We start from the raw sequence: 22477 nt of genomic DNA, 5'->3' as shown, positions 1-22477 counted from the left end.
ATCTGTGTTGTTACTTTGCATCTTCTGCAACATCTAACCTCTTCAAAAAACTGTATGTCCGATTGCCTTTACATCAAAACTTAGTGCAGTGCTGTGGATTATATACCAAGTTTCACAGTTGGCCACAAATCTGTTGCCAAAACAAAGAAAAAAAGGAAATAAATCACAAAATATCAAAAATAAATAAAGCAGCACAAGCAGTAAAAATGTGATTTTTAATGTATTAATAAAGAGTCTGAATATTCGCAACCAGGAGTCAAAGCTCTCAGCGACAGAAGATGCAACATCTAAAAGAAAAATGAATATTTAAAATGTTGTAAATGTGTTTAGTTGGGTAAATGAAGGAAAAAGAAAAACAAAACAAACAAAAAAAACACACAAGAAATGGTCAGCAGAAATTTTTCTGCTTAGATTTTGAAGAAGAGTTCTGTCTTTGATGCGTCAGGCCGGCCGAGCAACACTAATGCTATGCAGTGTTCCGAACAGCATCAGATGGAAACACTCATAAGTCAAAAACTATCTGAAAAAGAGGAGATGAGGCAGAAAAAGCAGGCTGCTGAAGCATGTTAGGGATGCTAAAGCAGTTCAAATGGAGTACTTTGCAAAAGAGCCCTAACACACCAAGCCTATAAGTGTTCAGGAAGCTCCTTCAGCATCTGTCTTTCTTGAATTTCCATAACTCACCAGCTTAGACTGACTTTACTTTTATTCAGTTATATTTTTGCTGTTTATCAATCTCCACTCTTCAAGTTTTAGGTCTGAAGCAGACTTTGTACCCTTGTTGTTGCGTACATTTTCACTGATGATGCTTGTGTCATAAATCCCTGAGGTCTTGGAGAACAGTGAGGTCAGAAGTCAGTGCAGACCTCACACCAAACTCAGACAAAACAACTTTCTAATGGACCTGACTTCCAGCACAAGGGAATTGTCATGTAAGACAGAATCTTGTGGCATGAAGGCCAGAAACATGGGATGTCCATACTCTGTTGGTCCTTGGAAAAAAACCCACAAAAAGGCCAAATTCTTTTCCTGGATGAGAAACTCTAAAATAAAAATACTAAAACCTAAACCTTTATGTAAAGTTATATTGTGAGTGTTCCTTTTTTTGGACAAACTCATTAGTGGAAATTCTTATTTGCAACAGTGCAGGTGCTTTATCAACCTTTCAATCATATTTGTAGCCACATCAGTGATGTGCTTGTTTCCTGCAGAATGTTTTATGATGCATTCAGACAAACTGTACCTCAGAGACGAAGGGAGTTGAACAAAAAGACTTTAATTGTATGTGGAAAAAGAGAGAATGTGATTGGGAATTGTATAAACCTCAGTCTGTTTGGTATGAGTCTGCAGGAAGTCTGAAGCTCAGCAGCTTTGAGCACATAAACTCAAAACAAAGTGGCCAGTGGAGCTGGAGGAAACATTTTCTCTGTCAGTCACCTATAAATGTTTTCAGATATTTGAGAAATGACTTTTCCACTGATTTGATTGCATCTCCATCATTAAATCCTTCAGCTTTAGCCATTTACATCCCTCTGGCACAAATGCATAACTAATTAAAACCGCAAGCGGTGATATAGGCCCTCGCACCATGGCGCCACTCGGCATAATGCCACCGCCTCCCCTGGCAACATCCTTCCCATGCCTCTCTCAACCTAAAGTGCAGCCAGACTTCACTTCAGGCCATTTAGACCTTATGAACGGTGACTTACTGTCACCAAGGGGCGGGGCTAATTTATAATCTAATTATTGACATACAGAAATGTGAAGGATATGACTGGCATCATCTGTAGCAAATTTGGTGCAGGTTGGTTGTTTTTTGTGGGAGTTATGTCAGTTTTCCTTTTCATTGCATCACATCTGCTTTGCTGCCCCGCCTCTCCTAAACGATATCCCCTATTAAAAGAAATAGCACAACTTTTAATCACACATGTCTCTTGAGCATCCTGACTCATTTGGGTTAAAGTTGGACAAAATTCTTAGGACAAGTTCCTCCAAATGCATGGCAAAGAAAATGACAGAAATGACCCCAAAAATGGCACCCTTTTCAAAATGGCCGACTTCCTGTTGGATTTAGCCCATATGTCCAAGAGACTTTTTTGAAGGTACTGGGAGGGTCTACAAGTTTCCCGAATCATATCCATGTCAGTCAATGTAGTGGGCGGGGCTGATTAATTAAAATATTGTAGGGGGCGCTATGGAGCCATTTACTATCTTCTCCACTATATTTTAATTTTACTCTATTAAGGGCATAACTTTCATGACTCATGGCAAGTATGGTGAAGATCAAAGGTTTCATGGCTTTGTTACAGGTACTTCCTGGTTCATGATATCAGACACTTCTTGTTGCCAAGGGGTGGGGCTAATTCATAGTCCCATTATTGCATTGTAGATTTTGTTCATCATGGGACTGGCATCAAATGTGTCGATTCCTGTGCTGATATGTTGTTTTATGTGGGAGTTTTAGCAATAAGTCATTGTTAATGAGACATAAAACTTTGAGGGCCCGCCCCTCCTAAACTAAATCTTCTATTAGAAGAAATAACACAACTTTACATCACACATGCCTCCTGAGCATCCTGTGCAAGTTGGGTGTCAGTTGGACAATATCCCTAGGAGGAGTTGTTTAAAATGCATGGCAAAGAAATGACCCCAAAAATGGCACCTTTTTCAAAATGGCCGACTTCCTGTTGAATTTAGCCCATATGTCCAAGAGACTTTTTTGAAGGTACTGGAAGGTTCTCCAACTGTGCTGAATTTTATCCATGTCGGTCCATGTAGTGGGCGGGGCTGATTGATTGAAATTTTGTAGGGGGCGCTATAGAGACATGCTCCATGTATTCCATTATGTTTCAATGGGGCTTAGTTCAGGGCCTTACTGTCATCAGTCATGGCAAGTATGGTTGCGGTCCAAGGTTCCATGGCTTGGTCACAGGTACTTCCTGTTTCATGGCGTTGGACCGCCATTCGCCATGTCCCGTTTAGCGTAGCGACTTGAGGTTTTTATTGTGGCATCATGAAAGGGTTTGACATGTTTTGGAGGAGGCTCAAGTCTTTTGGACCATTTGCTTAGAAGCATGACCCTCAAACGTGCAAAAAAACACTTCCTGTTGTAAGTGGGCGGAGTTTAGGTCTACACCAGCAATGGTCACATTAATCTGTTCAGGACTGATCCCTTATTAATCCCTATAAGTTTTAGGGTGATCAGATCAAAATTGACAATTTTATAGTGATTTATGATGTCACGCCACCGCATAGAACTTCGCCATGGCGTCACGGGCACGCCGTGCAGCGTAGAGCAACGTCCTTTACCAGATCTCTTCACCAACATGTTTTGTGATGCCTGAGTGAATTTGGGCCATGTGGTGTCCACCAAGCCAGAGTTACGGGTGTGTGAGCAAAAAACAACACTTTTGACCTCCAGGGGGCGTGGCTATTTCATAATCAAAATATTGGCATATAGAACTCTGTAGGAGGGGACTGCCATCATATCTAGCAAATTTGGTGCAGAAATGTTGCTTTATGTGGGAGTTATATCCGTTTAATTTTTCATGGCGAGACATCAAACTTTGAGGCCCCGCCCCTCGTAAACTAAGTCTCCTATTAGAAGAAATAACACAACATTTAATCACACATGCCTCCTGAACATCCTGAGCAATTTGTGGCTCAGTGGGATAAAAGCTCTAGGACGAGTTCGTTAAAATGCGAGGTGCTAAAACGCCAAAATATTGACTTTGACCTAAAATGGCCGCCTTCCTGTCGACATTTCACCATGACATTAAGAGGATTTTTTGTTCGCCCTAGCATGTAGATCATGTGTATGAATTTTCATAAAAATTAATGACATGCAGTGGCGGGGCACCTAAAATAGGTGGCGCTCTCATTCAGTTTCGCCCAAACATTCTGGAGCACCTCAAAATATCAAATTTTTCGCATTCCCTTGGGGGGGTACGCAAAATTTGGTGAGTTTTTGAGCATGTTCAGGCCTCCAAAAAAGCAAATCATTTATTAGGAGAATAATAATAATAATTAAAACCGCAAGCGGTGATATAGGCCCTCGCACCATGGCGCCGCTCGGCATAATGCCACCGCCTCCCCTGCCAACATCCTTCCCATGCCTCTCTCAACCTAAAGTGCAGCCAGACTGCACTTCAGGCCATTTAGGCCTTATGAACGGTCACTTCCTGTCACCAAGGGGCGGGGCTAACTTATCATCTAATTATTGACATGCACAAATGTGAAGAATATGACTGGCATCATCTGTAGTGAATTTGGTGCAGGTTGGTTGATCTTTTGTATATAGTTGTGTCTTCTGTTTGTGGATCATAGACTTTTCTCTGTGGGATTTGTGGTGTGTTTATACACTGTTAGATCTGTATTTATTACAGTCATAAATTGTAATAAACTTTTATCTTGTTCCTGTATGATCACATCCTACTGCAGTTATTTAGATGACTTGAATGTATTGAATAAATGGGGAAAAGCATTTAAATTTCTTTATTTTAAAAACGCTTCAAAGTGTACAAAGTAGCTCAAATTACTTAATTAGTAACACAAAGTTATAAGTAAGAAACAATACAATCAACGAACATGTAAACAATAGATTCCACAGAAATGCTATTAAATTGTGGTTTACTAGAAAAAAAAAAAAAGAATCAAACACCAAAAACAAAACCAATGTTGTGTCTGTGCAGATCAGGAAACTGCTCTTCAGTAGCCACACAGCAACTGGGAATCAAGCCTTGTTTCCTTCTGAGGAGCTGGGATGTGAGTCTTCTTAGGTCCTTCACATTTATGTCATCAAGACGTCTCTGCAAAATTATACAAAAGATTGGTTAGATAAATAGAGCCACATTTTACTAACTGATGGAAAACAAAGTGAAAAGTGAAAGATCAGATTTTTTAGTGAAGGTCTGTGTCTACCAACTTTGTTCAGAGACTAAGTTAATATATTACTGTAATATCTAAAACTAATGTCTGGATGCCAAAGCAACAAGTAACATATGGAAGACAGAGCAGTAGGTAACAAGCTCAAATATAAAATTACATTTATGTTACAACAACAAATAATACATAAAACAGTTACCATTGACGAGGCTGAAGTTAGCTTCCGATCCGCAGCTTATGGCTGCAATATGTGTAAAGGGCAATTACACTGAATTTTTTGGAAACACCACCACATTAGACCAGGTACTGACAAAAAACTGGTATAGTATGTGGAATATTTTAGCCCACATTTGAAGAGTCTAAGTGTTTTAGTTTTTTGTCAGGACCTGATGTAATGTGGTCCAGATGCCAAAAAAGTCATGAAATGACCCTTATTTGCATTTTCACAAATAGAATAAAGATTTCACAAATCAGACACTATGTTTTATTGAATCTGCATAGTATGTGGAATATTTTAACCCAGGTTTTAAGAGTCCAAGTGTTGTAGTTTTTTGTCAGGACCTGGTCTAATGTGGTGTTTCCGAAAAATTCAGTGGAATTGCCCTTTACACATATTGCGAATCGGAAGCTAACTTCAGCCTCGTTTACCATTGTTGGTTATTGGAATACTGTGGAATTCCTGTAATAAATGTTTTTTTATCAGTAATATCTTGAGACAAAACAGTGAACATGAAACTGCATTTTACCTGTACTACAGCTAGCCAGTCACATCTCTGGAAGCTGCAGCTCGTCTTCCTCAGACTGACCCGCTTGTCCTCGGACCGTCCACCAGCCCTGCCTCGGCCTTCCTGGCAACCTTAACATGTCATATTCATCACTGAAAACAAGTGTGTACACGGATCATCGCTGTAACAACATTCAAACATGTAAATTCTGCATTATGTCAGTGTCTGACTGCCTGTGTTAGGCTGATTCAGTCTAACATCAGCTGAATATATGCAGAAATATTAATAAAGTTAGAATTAGCCTAACAACTATAGCTAGCTTAGCACGTAGCTTAGCCTCTTCTTAGTACCACCGTTTATTCCATACGCGATATTGTCATTTTTACGTACTACTTTGCAAAAAAAAACACCATAAGAGAGTATCATTTTCAGCATGACGAAGAGCCTGTTGTGTTAACAGTTACTTACCGGTTCATGTGGAGCATAAATACTGGATGTCATCACACAGTTTGTAAATAAACTTTGAGTCTTGTGGACGGTGACGGTTCCGCTGTATTTAGAGGATGGGAGGGGTGAGGAGCAAGTTTAGCTCACTACTTCCGCCCTGTGGTGGTTTGTAGAGGTAGCAGTTGTGTGGTTTTGCTCACTACATGGCGTTTGCCACCTAGTGTTGGAAAGAATCGCTTTGAAATCTTACATACTCTGGCTTCAATACATTGAAAAAAATAATCTAAAAGTGGATCAAATATGCCACAGTGTTTAATGAAATTGAAAAAAAAATCCCACCAGTTTTCCATAAATGGATGTTATATTATTTTTACTTTATTCAAAACAAAAATTAGCTGCTCATTCTCAGAACCAAAGCCTCAGATTTTTTCTTTTTCATGTAATCCCCCACAGTACAGACAAAGAGCAACAGGGAGGAATAATACATAAATGCTTCAAGTTTAGTTTTAATTCATTATGCTTATTAACATGCCTGTGACATTTGTTAAAAACTGTTAACATCATTTACATAAATATAGTTTTCAGTAACTTATTGTTGTAAGTATTAGCCGCACTGGATGTTTTAATCAATCCATCAACAGAGCTGATCCAATACCACTCTATCCAAGAATCCGAACAAATGTCTATAAATCAAAGAGCAATCAGTCTGCTTCTAAACAATAAAACACATATGAAACTGATTCACATAATTAATAATTCCTTCAGATGGACCTGCATGTTCATCTGTACATACATGTCTATAAATATGGTTGGTTGTTTTTTGTGGGAGTTATGTCAGTTTTCCTTTTCATTGCATCACATCTGCTTCGCTGCCCCGCCTCTCCTAAACGATATCCCCTATTAAAAGAAATAACACAACTTTTAATCAGATATGCAGCTTGAGCATCCTGACTCATTTGGGTTACAGTTGGAGAAAATTCTTAGGAGGACCTTCTCAAAATGCATGGCAAAGAAAATGACAGAAATGACCCCAAAAATGGCACCTTTTTCAACATGGCCGACTTCCTGTTTGATTTAGCCCATATGTCCAAGAGACTTTTTTGAAGGTACAGGAAGGGGCTACAAGTGTGCTGAATTTGATCCATGTCGATCAATGTAGTGGGCGGGGCTGATTGATTGAAATATTGGAGGGGGCGCTATGGAGCCATTTACTATCTTTTCCACTATATTGTAATTTTACTCTATTAAGGGCATAACTGTCATGACTCATGGCAAGTATGGTGAAGATCAACAATTTCATGGCTTTGTTACAGGTACTTCCTGGTTCATGATGTCAGACACTTGTTGTTGCCAAGGGGTGGGGCTAATTCATAGTCATATTATTGCATTGTAGATTTTGTTAATCATGGGACTGGCATCAAATGTGTCGATTCCTGTGCTGATATGTTGTTTTATGTGGGAGTTTTAGCAATAAGTCTTTGTTAATGAGACATAAAACTTTGAGGGCCCGCCCCTCCTAAACTAAATCTTCTATTAGAAGAAATAACACAACTTTAAATCACACATGCCTCCTGAGCATCCTGTGCAAGTTGGGTGTCAGTTGGACAATATCCCTAGGAGGAGTTGTTTAAAATGCATGGCAAAGAAATGACCCCAAAAATGGCACCTTTTTCAAAATGGCCAACATCCTGTTGAATTTAGCCCATATGTCCAAGAGACTTTTTTGAAGGTACTGGCAGTATCTCCAACTGTGCTGAATTTTATCCATGTCGGTCCATGTAGTGGGCGGGGCTGATTGATTGAAATTTTGTAGGGGGCGCTATGGAGACATGCTCCATTTATTCCATAATGTTTCAATGGGGCTTAGTTCAGGGCCTTACTATCATCAGTCATGGCAAGTTTGATGGCGGTCCAAGGTTCCATGGCTTGGTCACAGGTACTTCCTGTTTCATGGCGTTGGACCGCCATTCGCCATGTCCCGTTTAGCGTAGCGACTTGAGGTTTTTATTGTGGCATCATGAAAGGGTTTGACATGTTTTGGAGGAGGCTCAAGTGTTTTGGACCATTTGCTTAGAAGCATGACCCTCAAACGTGGAAAAAACCACTTCCTGTTGTAAGTGGGCGGGGCTTAGGTCTACACCAGCAATGGTCACATTAATCTGTTCAGGACTGATCCCTTATTAATCCCTATAAGTTTTAGGGTGATCAGATCAAAATTGACAATTTTATAGTGATTTATGATGTCACGCCGCCGCATGGAACTTCGCCATGGCGTCACGGGCACGCCGTGCAGCGTAGAGCAACGTCCTTTACCAGATCTCTTCATCAACATGTTTTGTGATGCCTGAGTGAATTTGGGCCATGTGGTGTCCACCAAGCCAGAGTTATGGGTGTGTGAGCAAAAAACAACACTTTTGACCTCCAGGGGGCGTGGCTATTTCATAATCAAAATATTGACATATAGAACTCTGTAGGAGGGGACTGCCATCATATCTAGCAAATTTGGTGCAGAAATGTTGCTTTATGGGGGAGTTATATCTGTTTAATTTTTCATGGCGAGACATCAAACTTTGAGGCCCCGCCCCTCGTAAACTAAGTCTCCTATTAGAAGAAATAACACAACATTTAATCACACATGTCTCCTGAACATCCTGAGCAATTTGTGGCTCAGTGGGATAAAAGCCCTAGGACGAGTTCGTTAAAATGCGAGGTGCTAAAACGCCAAAATATTGACTTTGACCTAAAATGGCCGCCTTCCTGTCGACATTTCACCATGACATTAAGAGGATTTTTTGTTCGCCCTAGCATGTAGATCATGTGTATGAATTTTCATAAAGATTAACGACATGCAGTGGCGGGGCACCTAAAATAGGTGGCGCTCTCATTCAGTTTCGCCCAAACATTCTGGAGCACCTCAAAATATCAAATTTTTCGTATTCCCTTGGGGGGGTACGCAAAATTTGGTGAGTTTTCGAGCACGTTCAGGCCTCCAAAAAAGCACGCGAAGTGTCCGAATAAAAATAATAATAATAATAATAAACACTGCAATTACAATAGGCCTTCGCACCGCCAAGGTGCTCGGGCCTAATAATAATAATTAAAACCGCAAGCGGTGATATAGGCCCTCGCACCATGGCGCCGCTCGGCATAATGCCACCGCCTCCCCTGGCAACATCCTTCCCATGCCTCTCTCAACCTAAAGTGCAGCCAGACTGCACTTCAGGCCATTTAGGCCTTGTGAACGGTCACTTCCTGTCACCAAGGGGCGGGGCTAATTTATCATCTAATTATTGACATACAGAAATGTGAAGAATATGACTGACATCATCTGTAGTGAATTTGGCGCAGGTTGGTTGTTTTTTGTGGGAGTTATGTCAGTTTTCCTTTTCATTGCATCACAGCTGCTTTGCTGCCCCGCCTCTCCTAAATGATATCCCCTATTAAAGAAAATAGCACAACTTTTAATCACACATGCCTCTTGAGCATCCTGACTCATTTGGGTTAAAGTTGGATAAAATTCTTAGAAGGAACTTCTCAAAATGCATGGCAAAGAAAATAACAGAAATGACCCCCAAAATGGCACCTTTTTCAAAATGGCCGACTTCCTGTTTGATTTAGCCCATATGTCCAAGAGACTTTTTTGAAGGTACTGGGACGGTCTACAAGTTTCCTGAATCATATCCATGTCAGTCAATGTAGTGGGTGGGGCTGATTAATTAAAATATTGTAGGGGGCGCTATGGAGCCATTTACTATCTTCTCCACTATATTTCAATTTTACTCTATTAAGGGCATAACTTTCATGACTCATGGCAAGTATGGTGAAGATCAAAGGTTTCATGGCTTTGTTACAGGTACTTCCTGGTTCATGATATCAGACACTTGTTGTTGCCAAGGGTTGCGGCTAATTCATAGACGTATTATTGCATTGTATATTTTGTTCATCATGGGACTGGCATCAAATGTGTCGATTCCTGTGCTGATATGTTGTTTTATGTGGGAGTTTTAGCAATAAGTCTTTGTTAATGAGATATCAAACTTTGAAGGCCCGCCCCTCCTAAACTAAATCTTCTATTAGAAGAAATAACACAACTTTAAATCACACATGCCTCCTGAGCATCCTGTGCAAGTTGGGTGTCAGTTGGACAATATCCCTAGGAGGAGTTGTTTAAAATGCATGGCAAAGAAATGACCCCAAAAATGGCACCTTTTTCAAAATGGCCGACTTCCTGTTGGTTTTGGCCCATATGTCCAAGAGACTTTTTTGAAGGTACTGGAAGGTTCTCCAACTGTGCTGAATTTTATCCATGTCGATCAATGTAGTGGGCGGGGCTGATTGATTGAAATTTTGTAGGGGGCGCTATGGAGACATGCTCCATTTATTCCATAATGTTTCAATGGGGCTTAGTTCAGGGCCTTACTGTCATCAGTCATGGCAAGTTTGGTGGCGGTCCAAGGTTCCATGGCTTGGTCACAGGTACTTCCTGTTTCATGGCGTTGGACCGCCATTCGCCATGTCCCGTTTAGCGTAGCGACTTGAGGTTTTTATTGTGGCATCATGAAAGGGTTTGACATGTTTTGGAGGAGGCTCAAGTGTTTTGGACCATTTGCTTAGAAGCATGACCCTCAAACGTGGAAAAAACCACTTCCTGTTGTAAGTGGGCGGGGCTTAGGTCTACACCAGCAATGGTCACATTAATCTGTTCAGGACCGATCCCTTATTAATCCCTATAAGTTTTAGGGTGATCAGATCAAAATTGACAATTTTATAGTGATTTATGATGTCACGCCGCCGCATGGAACTTCGCCATGGCGTCACGGGCACGCCGTGCAGCGTAGAGCAACGTCCTTTATAAGATCTCTTCACCAACATGTTTTGTGATGCCTGAGTGAATTTGGGCCATGTGGTGTCCACCAAGCCAGAGTTATGCGTGTTTGAGCAACAAACAACACTTTTGACCTCCAGGGGGCGTGGCTATTTCATAATCAAAATATTGACATATAGAACTCTGTAGGAGGGGACTGCCATCATATCTAGCAAATTTGGTGCAGAAATGTTGCTTTATGTGGGAGTTATATCCGTTTAATTTTTCCTGGCGAGACATCAAACTTTGAGGCCCCGCCCCTCGTAAACTAAGTCTCCTATTAGAAGAAATAACACAACATTTAATCACACATGCCTCCTGAACATCCTGAGCAATTTGTGGCTCAGTGGGATAAAAGCTCTAGGACGAGTTCGTTAAAATGCGAGGTGCTAAAACGCCAAAATATTGACTTTGACCTAAAATGGCCGCCTTCCTGTCGACATTTCACCATGACATTAAGAGGATTTTTTGTTCGCCCTAGCATGTAGATCATGTGTATGAATTTTCATAAAGATTAACGACATGCAGTGGCGGGGCACCTAAAATAGGTGGCGCTCTCATTCAGTTTCACCCAAACATTCTGGAGCACCTCAAAATATCAAATTTTTCGCATTCCCTTGGGGGGGTACGCAAAATTTGGTGAGTTTTCGAGCACGTTCAGGCCTCCAAAAAAGCACGCGAAGTGTCCGAATAAAAATAATAATAATAATTAAAACCGCAGGCGGTGATATAGGCCCTCGCACCATGGCGCCGCTCGGCATCATGCCACCGCCTCCCCTGGCAACATCCTTCCCATGCCTCTCTCAACCTAAAGTGCAGCCAGACTGCACTTCAGACCATTTAGGTTTTATGAAGGGTCACTTCCTGTCACCAAGGGGCGGGGCTAACTTATCATCTAATTATTGACATGCACAAATGTGAAGGATATGACTGGCATCATCTGTAGCAAATTTGGTGCAGGTTGGTTGTTTTTTGGGGGATTTATGTCAGTTTTTCTTTTTGTTGCATCACATCTGCTTTGCTGCCCCGCCTCTCCTAAACGATATCCCCTATTAAAAGAAATAGCACAACTTCTAATCACACATGCCTCTTGAGCATCCTGACTCATTTGGGTTAAAGTTAGATAAAAATCTTAGCAGGACTTCCTCAAAATGCATGGCAAAGAAAATGACAGAAATGACCCCAAAAATGGCACCTTTTTCAAAATGGCCGACTTCCTGTTTGATTTAGCCCATATGTCCAAGAGACTTATTTGAAGGTACTGGAAGCATCTACAAGTGTGCTGAATTTTATCCATGTCAGTCAATGTAGTGGGAGGGGCTAAATGATTAAAATATTGTAGGGGGCGCTATGGATCCATTTACCATCTTTTCCACTATATTTTAATTTTACTCTATTAAGGACATAACTGTCATGAGTCATGGCAAGTATGGTGAAGATCAACAATTTCATGGCTTTGTTACAGGTACTTCCTGGTTCATGATATCAGACACTTGTTGTTGCCAAGGGGTGGGGCTAATTCATAGTCATATTATTGCATTGTACATTTTGTTCGTCATGGGACTGCCATCAAATGTGGCGATTCCTGTGTTGATATGTTGTTTTATGTGGGAGTTTTAGCAATAAGTCTTTGTTAATGAGACATCAAACTTTGAGGTCCCGCCCCTCCTAAACTAAATCTTCTATTAGAAGAAATAACACAACTTTAAATCACACATGCCTCCTGAGCATCCTGTGCAAGTTGGGTGTCAGTTGGACAATATCCCTAGGAGGAGTTGTTTAAAATGCATGGCAAAGAAATGACCCCAAAAATGGCACCTTTTTCAAAATGGCCGACTTCCTGTTGGTTTTGGCCCATATGTCCAAGAGACTTTTTTGAAGGTACTGGCAGGTTCTCCAACTGTGCTGAATTTTATCCATGTCGGTCCATGTAGTGGGCGGGGCTGATTGATTGAAATTTTGTAGGGGGCGCTATGGAGACATGCTCCATTTATTCCATAATGTTTCAATGGGGCTTAGTTCAGGGCCTTACTGTCATCAGTCATGGCAAGTATGGTGGCGGTCCAAGGTTCCATGGCTTGGTCACAGGTACTTCCTGTTTCATGGCGTTGGACCGCCATTCGCCATGTCCCGTTTAGCGTAGCGACTTGAGGTTTTTATTGTGGCATCATGAAAGGGTTTGACATGTTTTGGAGGAGTCTCAAGTCTTTGGGACCATTTTCTTAGAAGCATGACCCTCAAACGTGGAAAAAACCACTTCCTGTTGTAAGTGGGCGGGGCTTAGGTCTACACCAGCAATGGTCACATTAATCTGTTCAGGACTGATCCCTTATTAATCCCTATAAGTTTTAGGGTGATCAGATCAAAATTGACAATTTTATAGTGATTTATGATGTCACGCCACCGCATGGAACTTCGCCATGGCGTCACGGGCACGCCGTGCAGCGTAGAGCAACGTCCTTTACCAGATCTCTTCACCAACATGTTTTGTGATGCCTGAGTGAATTTGGGCCATGTGGTGTCCACCAAGCCAGAGTTATGGGTGTGTGAGCAAAAAACAACACTTTTGACCTCCAGGGGGCGTGGCTATTTCATAATCAAAATATTGACATATAGAACTCTGTAGGAGGGGACTGCCATCATATCTAGCAAATTTGGTGCAGAAATGTTGCTTTATGTGGGAGTTATATCTGTTTAATTTTTCATGGCGAGACATCAAACTTTGAGGCCCCGCCCCTCGTAAACTAAGTCTCCTATTAGAAGAAATAACACAACATTTAATCACACATGCCTCCTGAACATCCTGAGCAATTTGTGGCTCAGTGGGATAAAAGCCCTAGGACGAGTTCGTTAAAATGCGAGGTGCTAAAACGCCAAAATATTGACTTTGACCTAAAATGGCCGCCTTCCTGTCGACATTTCACCATGACATTAAGAGGATTTTTTGTTCGCCCTAGGATGTAGATCATGTGTATGAATTTTCATAAAGATTAACGACATGCAGTGGCGGGGCACCTAAAATAGGTGGCGCTCTCGTTCAGTTTCGCCCAAACATTCTGGAGCACCTCAAAATATCAAATTTTTCGTATTCCCTTGGGGGGGTACGCAAAATTTGGTGAGTTTTCGAGCACGTTCAGGCCTCCAAAAAAGCACGCGAAGTGTCCGAATAAAAATAATAATAATAATTAAAACCGCAAGCGGTGATATAGGCCCTCGCACCATGGCGCCGCTCGGCATAATGCCACCGCCTCCCCTGGCAACATCCTTCCCATGCCTCTCTCAACCTAAAGTGCAGCCAGACTGCACTTCAGGCCATTTAGGCCTTATGAAGGGTCAATTCCTGTCACCAAGGGGCGGGGCTAACTTATCATCTAATTATTGACATGCACAAATGTGAAGGATATGACTGGCATCATCTGTAGCAAATTTGGTGCAGGTTGGTTGTTTGTTGTGAGAGTTATGTCTGTTTTCCTTTTCATTGCATCACATCTGCTTTGCTGCCCCGCCTCTCCTAAATGATATCCCCTATTAAAAGAAATAGCACAACTTTTAATCACACATGCCTCTTAAGCATCCTGAATCATTTGGGTTAAAGTTGGACAAAATTCTTAGAAGGTACTTCTCAAAATGCATGGCAAAGAAAATGACAGAAATTGCCCCAAAAATGACACCTTTTTCAAAATGGCCGACTTCCTGTTTCATTTAGCCCATATGTCCAAGAGACTTTTTTGAAGGTACTGGGAGGGTCTACAAGTGTCCCGAATCATATCCATGTCAGTCAATGTAGTGGGCGGGGCTGATTGATTGAAATATTGTAGGGGGCGCTATGGAGCCATTTACTTTCTTTTCCACTATATTATAATTTTACTCTATTAAGGACATAACTGTCATGACTCATGGCAAGTATGGTGAAGATCAAAGGTTTCCTGGCTTTGTTACAGGTACTTCCTGGTTCACGATATCAGACACTTGTTGTTGCCAAGGGGTGGTGCTAGTTCATAGTCATATTATTGCATTGTATATTTTGTTCATCATGGGACTGGCATCAAATGTAGTGATTCCTGTGCTGATATGTTGTTTTATGTGGGAGTTTTATCAATAAGTCTTTGTTAATGAGACATAAAACTTTGAAGGGCCGCCCCTCCTAAACTAAATCTTCTATTAGAAGAAATAACACAACTTTAAATCACACATGCCTCCTGAGCATCCTGTGCAAGTTGGGTGTCAGTTGGACAATATCCCTAGGAGGAGTTGTTTAAAATGCATGGCAAAGAAATGACCCCAAAAATGGCACCTTTTTCAAAATGGCCGACTTCCTGTTGAATTTAGCCCATATGTCCAAGAGACTTTTTTGAAGGTACTGGCAGGTTCTCCAACTGTGCTGAATTTTATCCATGTCGGGCAATGTAGTGGGCGGGGCTGATTGATTGAAATTTTGTAGGGGGCGCTATGGAGACATGCTCCCTTTATTCCATTATGTTTCAATGGGGCTTAGTTCAGGACCTGACTGTCATCAGTCATGGCAAGTTTGGTGGCGGTCCAAGGTTCCATGGCTTGGTCACAGGTACTTCCTGTTTCATGGCGTTGGACCGCCATTCGCCATGTCCCGTTTAGCGTAGCGACTTGAGATTTTTATTGTGGCATCATGAAAGGGTTTGACATGTTTTGGAGGAGGCTCAAGTGTTTTGGACCATATGCTTAGAAGCATGACCCTCAAACGTGGAAAAAACCACTTCCTGTTGTAAGTGGGCGGGGCTTAAGTCTAGACCAGCAGTGGTCACATTAATCTGTTCAGGACTGATCCCTTATTAATCCCTATAAGTTTTAGGGTGATCAGATCAAAATTGACAATTTTATAGTGATTTATGATGTCACGCCGCCGCATGGAACTTCGCCATGGCGTCACGGGCACGCCGTGCAGCGTAGAGCAACGTCCTTTACCAGATCTCTTCACCAACATGTTTTGTGATGCCTGAGTGAATTTGGGCCATGTGGTGTCTACCAAGCCAGAGTTCTGGGTGTGTGAGCAAAAAACAACACTTTTGACCTCCAGGGGGCGTGGCTATTTCATAATCAAAATATTGACATATAGAACTCTGTAGGAGGGGACTGCCATCATATCTAGCAAATTTGGTGCAGAAATGTTGCTTTATGGGGGAGTTATATCCGTTTAATTTTTCATGGCGAGACATCAAACTTTGAGGCCCCGCCCCTCGTAAACTAAGTCTCCTATTAGAAGAAATAACACAACATTTAATCACACATGCCTCCTGAACATCCTGAGCAATTTGTGGCTCAGTGGGATAAAAGCTCTAGGACGAGTTCGTTAAAATGCGAGGTGCTAAAACGCCAAAATATTTACTTTGACCTAAAATGGCCGCCTTCCTGTCAACATTTCACCATGACATTAAGAGGATTTTTTGTTCACCCTAGCATGTAGATCATGTGTATGAATTTTCATAAAGATTAACGACATGCAGTGGCGGGGCACCTAAAATAGGTGGCGCTCTCCTTCAGTTTCGCCCAAACATTTTGGAGCACCTCAAAATATCAAATTTTTCGTATTCCCTTGGGGGGGTTCGCGAAATTTGGTGAGTTTTCGAGCACGTTCAGGCCTCCAAAAAAGCACGCGAAGTGTCCGAATAAAAATAATAATAATAATAATAAACACTGCAATTACAATAGGCCTTCGCACCGCCAAGGTGCTCGGGCCTAATAAACGCTGCAATTACAATAGGCCTTCGCACTGCCAAGGTGCTCGGGCCTAATAAACACTGCAATTACAATAGGCCTTCGCACCGCCAAGGTGCTCGGGCCTAATAATAATAATAATAAACGCTGCAATTACAATAGGCCTTCGCACCGCCAAGGTGCTCGGGCCTAATGAGAGGAATCTCAGAGGCTATACTATTAAATGTTACAACACTCTGGGTAAAGCAGACATAGGAAAGCAATTAGAGGCTTGCACAACTGATACTAAAGCATAATATGTGATGATAGGTTTGTTTTTTGTTTTTTTTTCCCCAAGTAAAGATATTGGCAAAGATTCAATCAGGATAAGAGCAGGGACTGCATCCACATATGAGGTTTCACACACAAAGACATCCCATAATGATTTGTTTTTTTAGCCACTTATTCAATGTGCTGCAGAGCTTTTTGGGCAGGTAAAAGGTCTGCAAAGTTACAACACCCAAAGTGTCCACTGAAGGAAGTCATTTTTCCAACACAACCTGAACTGATGACTCATTTGAAGTCTGGCCTTTTCTTCTTCTTATTTAATGACATCTCCGTGCAACACATTTGTTCATTTGGACACCTGAAAGAAAAAGCTGCTGCCTCGCATTGTGCCAGTTTGGAGAAATCAGAGGCGACTGGGCCTTTCAGGAGCCAAAACAGACTGAAAGTGATAAGAGGTGCTACAGCATTGTACCATACTAGGAAAAGAAAAATGTTTTCTTTTAACGATTTAAAACGGCTAATGGAAAGATCTCCTACCAAGAAATTGTAAAAGTGTAAATTTAACTATCATGTGATGCTGCAGATCTCAGTATTTTGCAGAAATCTCCATTCGGACCATAAATAAATGTTTCTTCTTTAGCTGGGCAAAATGCTCCACTTCTTTTCTCACCCGCCTCTCATGTGCATCTAAACTGCACGGTAACTTTCAACTTATTTTGCTTTAATAATTTTATTAATCATAATAATTTTAAGATTTTATTGTGATTTTTTTTCTTTTTTGCCCCCTATTTCTTACTACTTTTTAATGCTTTGCTTGCATCATCTGTAATGTTAATGTTTTACGTGAAACACTTTGAATTGTGGCGTACATGAAATGTGCTACACAAATAAACTTGCCTTGCTTATAAAGATCAAACAGGACAACTAAAACTCTGAGAATCAGTTCAGTTTCTGCTTAGTTCAGCAGAAACCTAACCGGGTAAAAACTAGAATTAGAATTAATTAAATTGTCATCAAACTAGATATTTGAATATATATTGTGATGTCTGGATTATAACTAAACCATATTATTAAACCAGTGCGTGTATGTAGAGCATCTTTCATGTGACCTTCTAACAACAGAAATGAAACTTCAACACAAAGAGCAAGAAACAGAATATTTCACATATTTGTGATGCACAATACTGGACAGTGAAACTTTATTCTGTCACTTGTAATCTATCATTTACCTTCATTTCATGCTATTTGCTTATTTTGATTCTCTTGTCTAAATCCTTGATGCCACGACAAAAGCCTTGAAAACATTTTGCACATGCAGCAACAAGAATGAAATGAATTTAAGTTAATGCATTTTTTTATTTACAAGATATTTGAGCTAAAAGTAAAATGTGACTTTAAGACTGAGCAACTAAAGAAACATATAATTACTGGTTGCTCAATGATTGCATGTAACATTATAAGCTAAGGGCATTTATATTCCAGGCCAATACAGCCGATTACTCAGTTAATTGCGTCCTAATTTCAATTCAAATAATCAGACCCCGCTCCCCCCTCAAAAAAAAAGAGAAAAAAAAAAAGATTAGATCAAATGATCAACAATCATTTAAATTGAGCATAGAAACCATATACTGTATATAAAAGATGGACAGAGCCTCTGTGACATCACCCACAGGTTTCTGAAGAACTGAATCGAAGCTCGGTGGGCGGTTCCTACCGTCGCCATGTTGGCAGCATCATGCGCGTCGTCTCGCCCAGAAAATACAAATATGGGCAAAGAGGTGGAGCTGAGACGGCAGCCGTGAGTGTCATGGTGGATGATTGACATCGAGCGATCTCCGAGCTTTCTGTAGCTAAAAGCTAACCGAGCTAACCCCGAGATAATGGGAGCTAACCAGCTAATGGAGGTAAGAGGGCTAAAACTTATTCACGTTGCTAACCGGCTAAAAACCGCGGTTGTTCTACGTTCTTCTTACTTGAAGCCAGAGATTGGTACCTGTCAATCAAAAGGACACGCCCCTAAATATGCTGAACTTCAAGATTAAATTACTTTAAAACGGGCGAGTTAGAAGAAATTTCACTCCCCCCACAGTTGTCATGGAGGTAAACCTGACCTATAAACCGAAAATGGATTTTTGAACCAGGCTGTAAACATGTTTATTTCTGCCGTGAAGTTGGTCTTTGAGTTGGTCTATGAGGATTTGCTCTGTTTTGGAGCCAGCCCCTAGTGGATGAAGGGGGAACTGCAGTTTTATGCACTTCCGCATAGGCTTCACTTTTTACCCCCGGAGGTTGCAGCTTGATAGAAACCAATCTGCTATCAAAGCCCTGAGTCATAAGAATTGTGGAATTAGATCTTGAACAAATGTCTAAGGATCTAAAACACACACATTTGTTTCCAGAACAAACAATGAGCCTCATCACCTCCATGTTTCCTTTCACTTTCAACCAAAAAGAAAAAATGTCTGTAACAAGTGAATTAATATTTATCATTCCAGAAAAAAGTATTAAATGACTCGTGAGGTGACTGTCAGCCAGCACTGTACAGACAAAACAACATATTGGTGTTACATACTGAGCTGAGGGAGGTTAATAGAAGTTGGTTTGGTATTATATCATGGACATCCTAGAAGTGTGTGCTGCAACTGTACTGCAAAATACAAAGAAAAGCCAGATGCTCAGCAAAAAAAAAAAGAAAGTAAAACACGACTGAGTCTTTTTTTTAATTTTATTTTTGCTTATTAACATTTTTATTTTGTATTATCTTCCTTAACCAGTCTGCAACCAAGGTATTCAATTAGAAATAGGAATGTCTATCTGAGTTTACATGATACCTGGAAAAAAAAACTCATTTTGGATGTAATTGTGTCTGTCCAACATAATTACGACCAACTGAAGTCCTCTATACCAGACAATGTATTTTTGTGTCATATGCAGGTTAATGCAGTGTGGTTAACTTGCATATGCTCCATGGATTTAAAGTGGCCCATGTTTGCTTTACATGCTCCAAATTTTTGGGATTATATGACAACAATCATTTAAAATATATTTTAAATATATATATAATATACACACACATACACAAATGCATATTGTTTGCAACATCTTTCACAAAATAGGAAGTTAGTGATGAATAAACATGATTGATAGTCACAGTTACGGTGTATTTTGATATTTATTTTTGCAGACTCAAGACAAGAAATTCAAAATAAAACATGGAATAAATTCCATGATTTAACCTCATACTACATACGTTTTGGTGCAGCAATAATGTGAAACATTTAAAGATATGTGATCCTGTGCAGGTAATAATCAGTCCTGGATCAAAGCTCTTGCCTGGAACTAAGAGATTATGATAATTATTCAGATATAAACCATTTTCAGCCTCCGAGAAGACTCATTAACAGTCAATTTCTTCCAGCATTTGAAGCTGTTGGTGGATTATCAACACTGTAAGTGCTGATCTGAACTGGTGCTCAAGTGATGAAATTTTCTGGTTTAATTTCCAGTCATCCAGGGATCCAGCTGACTGCCAGAAAACAGAAAACAAGTATCACATCCCGACAGATGCCTAAAGATAAAAATCCACCTTGACGTTTCCATCTACAGCCAGCTCTTGACCCCATACCGCTATGACTGGAAAGATTGCAATTTCGACATTTGGCCACTCACCAAGAGGTCAACGTGAGGCCTGAGTGCGACTGTGGCTGCACAACAGCAGAGACGCGCGGTAAGGCGAAGCAGAGCACCAATACTGTTAAATAGATGCTGTCGGTGTGGGGGAGTGCTGGGTGCCAGCAACTAGCCAGCTTGGCAATGTGGGTACACCAACTGGTCTGATGACTCAGAGGCAGAAACACATGCACAGCATGCGTTGCTTCCACGTGATGGAGAAGAAATACGAGCAAAAACACAAATACACTTGATAAGAAACACACATTAATTTCTGGGAAGTTGATGATGTGTTTTTCAGATGAGCGTCAGTATGCGATGCAGACAACACAATTATAATCGCAAGCCCACACACTTACGCAAACATTATAAACAACACCTCAAGTGTCTGTTTAGAGGAGTCCTGTGAAGCTGCGATGCTTATTAAACTCCAGCAAACAACTGTTGGGGGATGCTGACACATTTCAGAGACTTTCACTAATGAGGCAAAAGATGCAAAACAATAATTTGTGTCTCTTTGCTTCCTCTGTAACAAAATGAATTTTTCATTAGGTTAGCATTATCTGCTTATCTGTTTGTTTTTCGCTATACACATGACAGTGCAGAGCACAAAACAGTTGCCGTGGGAAAATCCCAGTTTTACAGGTAATTCAGCAGCTGAAAGGGGAACTATGAGATTACAGAGAAATCTAAGGTGATACTTTATTTCACTGCCTCTGTAAGTCTAGGCAAGTTTCCTGGTGATGTTAGCTAACTACTAACATCTCCAGGATGCTAGTAATTAAAATATAATCTTGTGATTTATATTTATGGTTCAAAAGAAACAAAAAAGCAACAAACTAGGACATTACATAAGAGGAAAGCCTTGATCATGAGGAAAGCCTTGGGAGCCCAAACGATCGATGAAGTGGAACACTAACGGAGCTGCACTGTGTGACACTTTCTCATATATTTTTAAATCTATTTTCATCTCAGTAGAGCTCTTCGTGTACTCTAATTTTTTTTTTTTACTGTATAAATAATTCATATGGAACTCATGTAAAATAAATAAAACATTCAAATTCATATGGAACTGCTCTGGAGTCAGTGTTATTGGCTCATAAAACGGACATTTTCTTACTTTATGGGATTCAACTCTAATGACGATGATGCTACAGATTTATTTCACATTTCAGCCTGCAGATTGAAAGACTGGAAACTTTTACCGTCGTGGTCGCAACATGGAACAACTTAGCATAAAAGTAAGAGAATTTGAGTTCGATTATTTCTTCCCTTTAACCCTTTATTGGGTAAATTACCGTATTTGATCAATTGATCAGACATAAAAAATGTCTCTGTATGCTAGTCAATTAAATCATAGAACCAGTTTAAATTCTCCAGACCAATCATCAAAGATCAGGCTACATCTCAGCTACTTCACTGAGATCCGTCTTCAGCATAAAATTGGAAAAAAATAACTAGGTACTTATTGGTAAATACTGACCACTAAGTCATGTAAACTTCTGTTATTAAAAAAAAAAAAAATCCAAGTTTAAAAAGTTTTGGAATCTGTTCAATAATTCATTTATTATCTATACTGCTTAGTCCAGTTAAGGGTTGCAGGAGAGCTCCCAGCAATCATAAGGCAGGGATACACACTGGACAGGTCAACAGTCCATCAGAGTGACTCTTAACTAAGTAGGAAGTAACTAAGCATGTTTAAGTATAAATAAATATGTCCATTTCTTGCAAACTATGTAAAAATAGCATGAAAATTGGCTAATTCATCCCATGAGTCCATGTTGTTGGACTAAAATGCACAACACACGGATTGTTTGGTAAGTCTTGTTTAATAACTCTACTGGAAAACTGACAATAAAAACTGTTTTTGTGTTTATTCTTGTAAAAACTGAAATATTGTAATTAGGCAGAGAAAAAAAGAAAAGACATG

General features: G+C 40.4%; 1 protein-coding gene across 1 annotated transcript in view; it reads right to left on the bottom strand.

The window, feature by feature from the left end:
* The window catches only part of ak5 (adenylate kinase 5), a gene marked incomplete at its 3' end in the record, with an annotated part of 131013 nt that overhangs the window by 35321 nt on the left and 73215 nt on the right, over positions 1-22477 (bottom strand). The gene's annotated exons all lie outside the window — the stretch shown is intronic.

This window comes from Telmatherina bonti (genome assembly GCF_933228915.1).
Source record: "Telmatherina bonti genome assembly, chromosome: 7".
Taxonomy (NCBI): domain Eukaryota; kingdom Metazoa; phylum Chordata; class Actinopteri; order Atheriniformes; family Telmatherinidae; genus Telmatherina; species Telmatherina bonti.
This window is presented reverse-complemented; position numbering and strand designations above follow the sequence as displayed.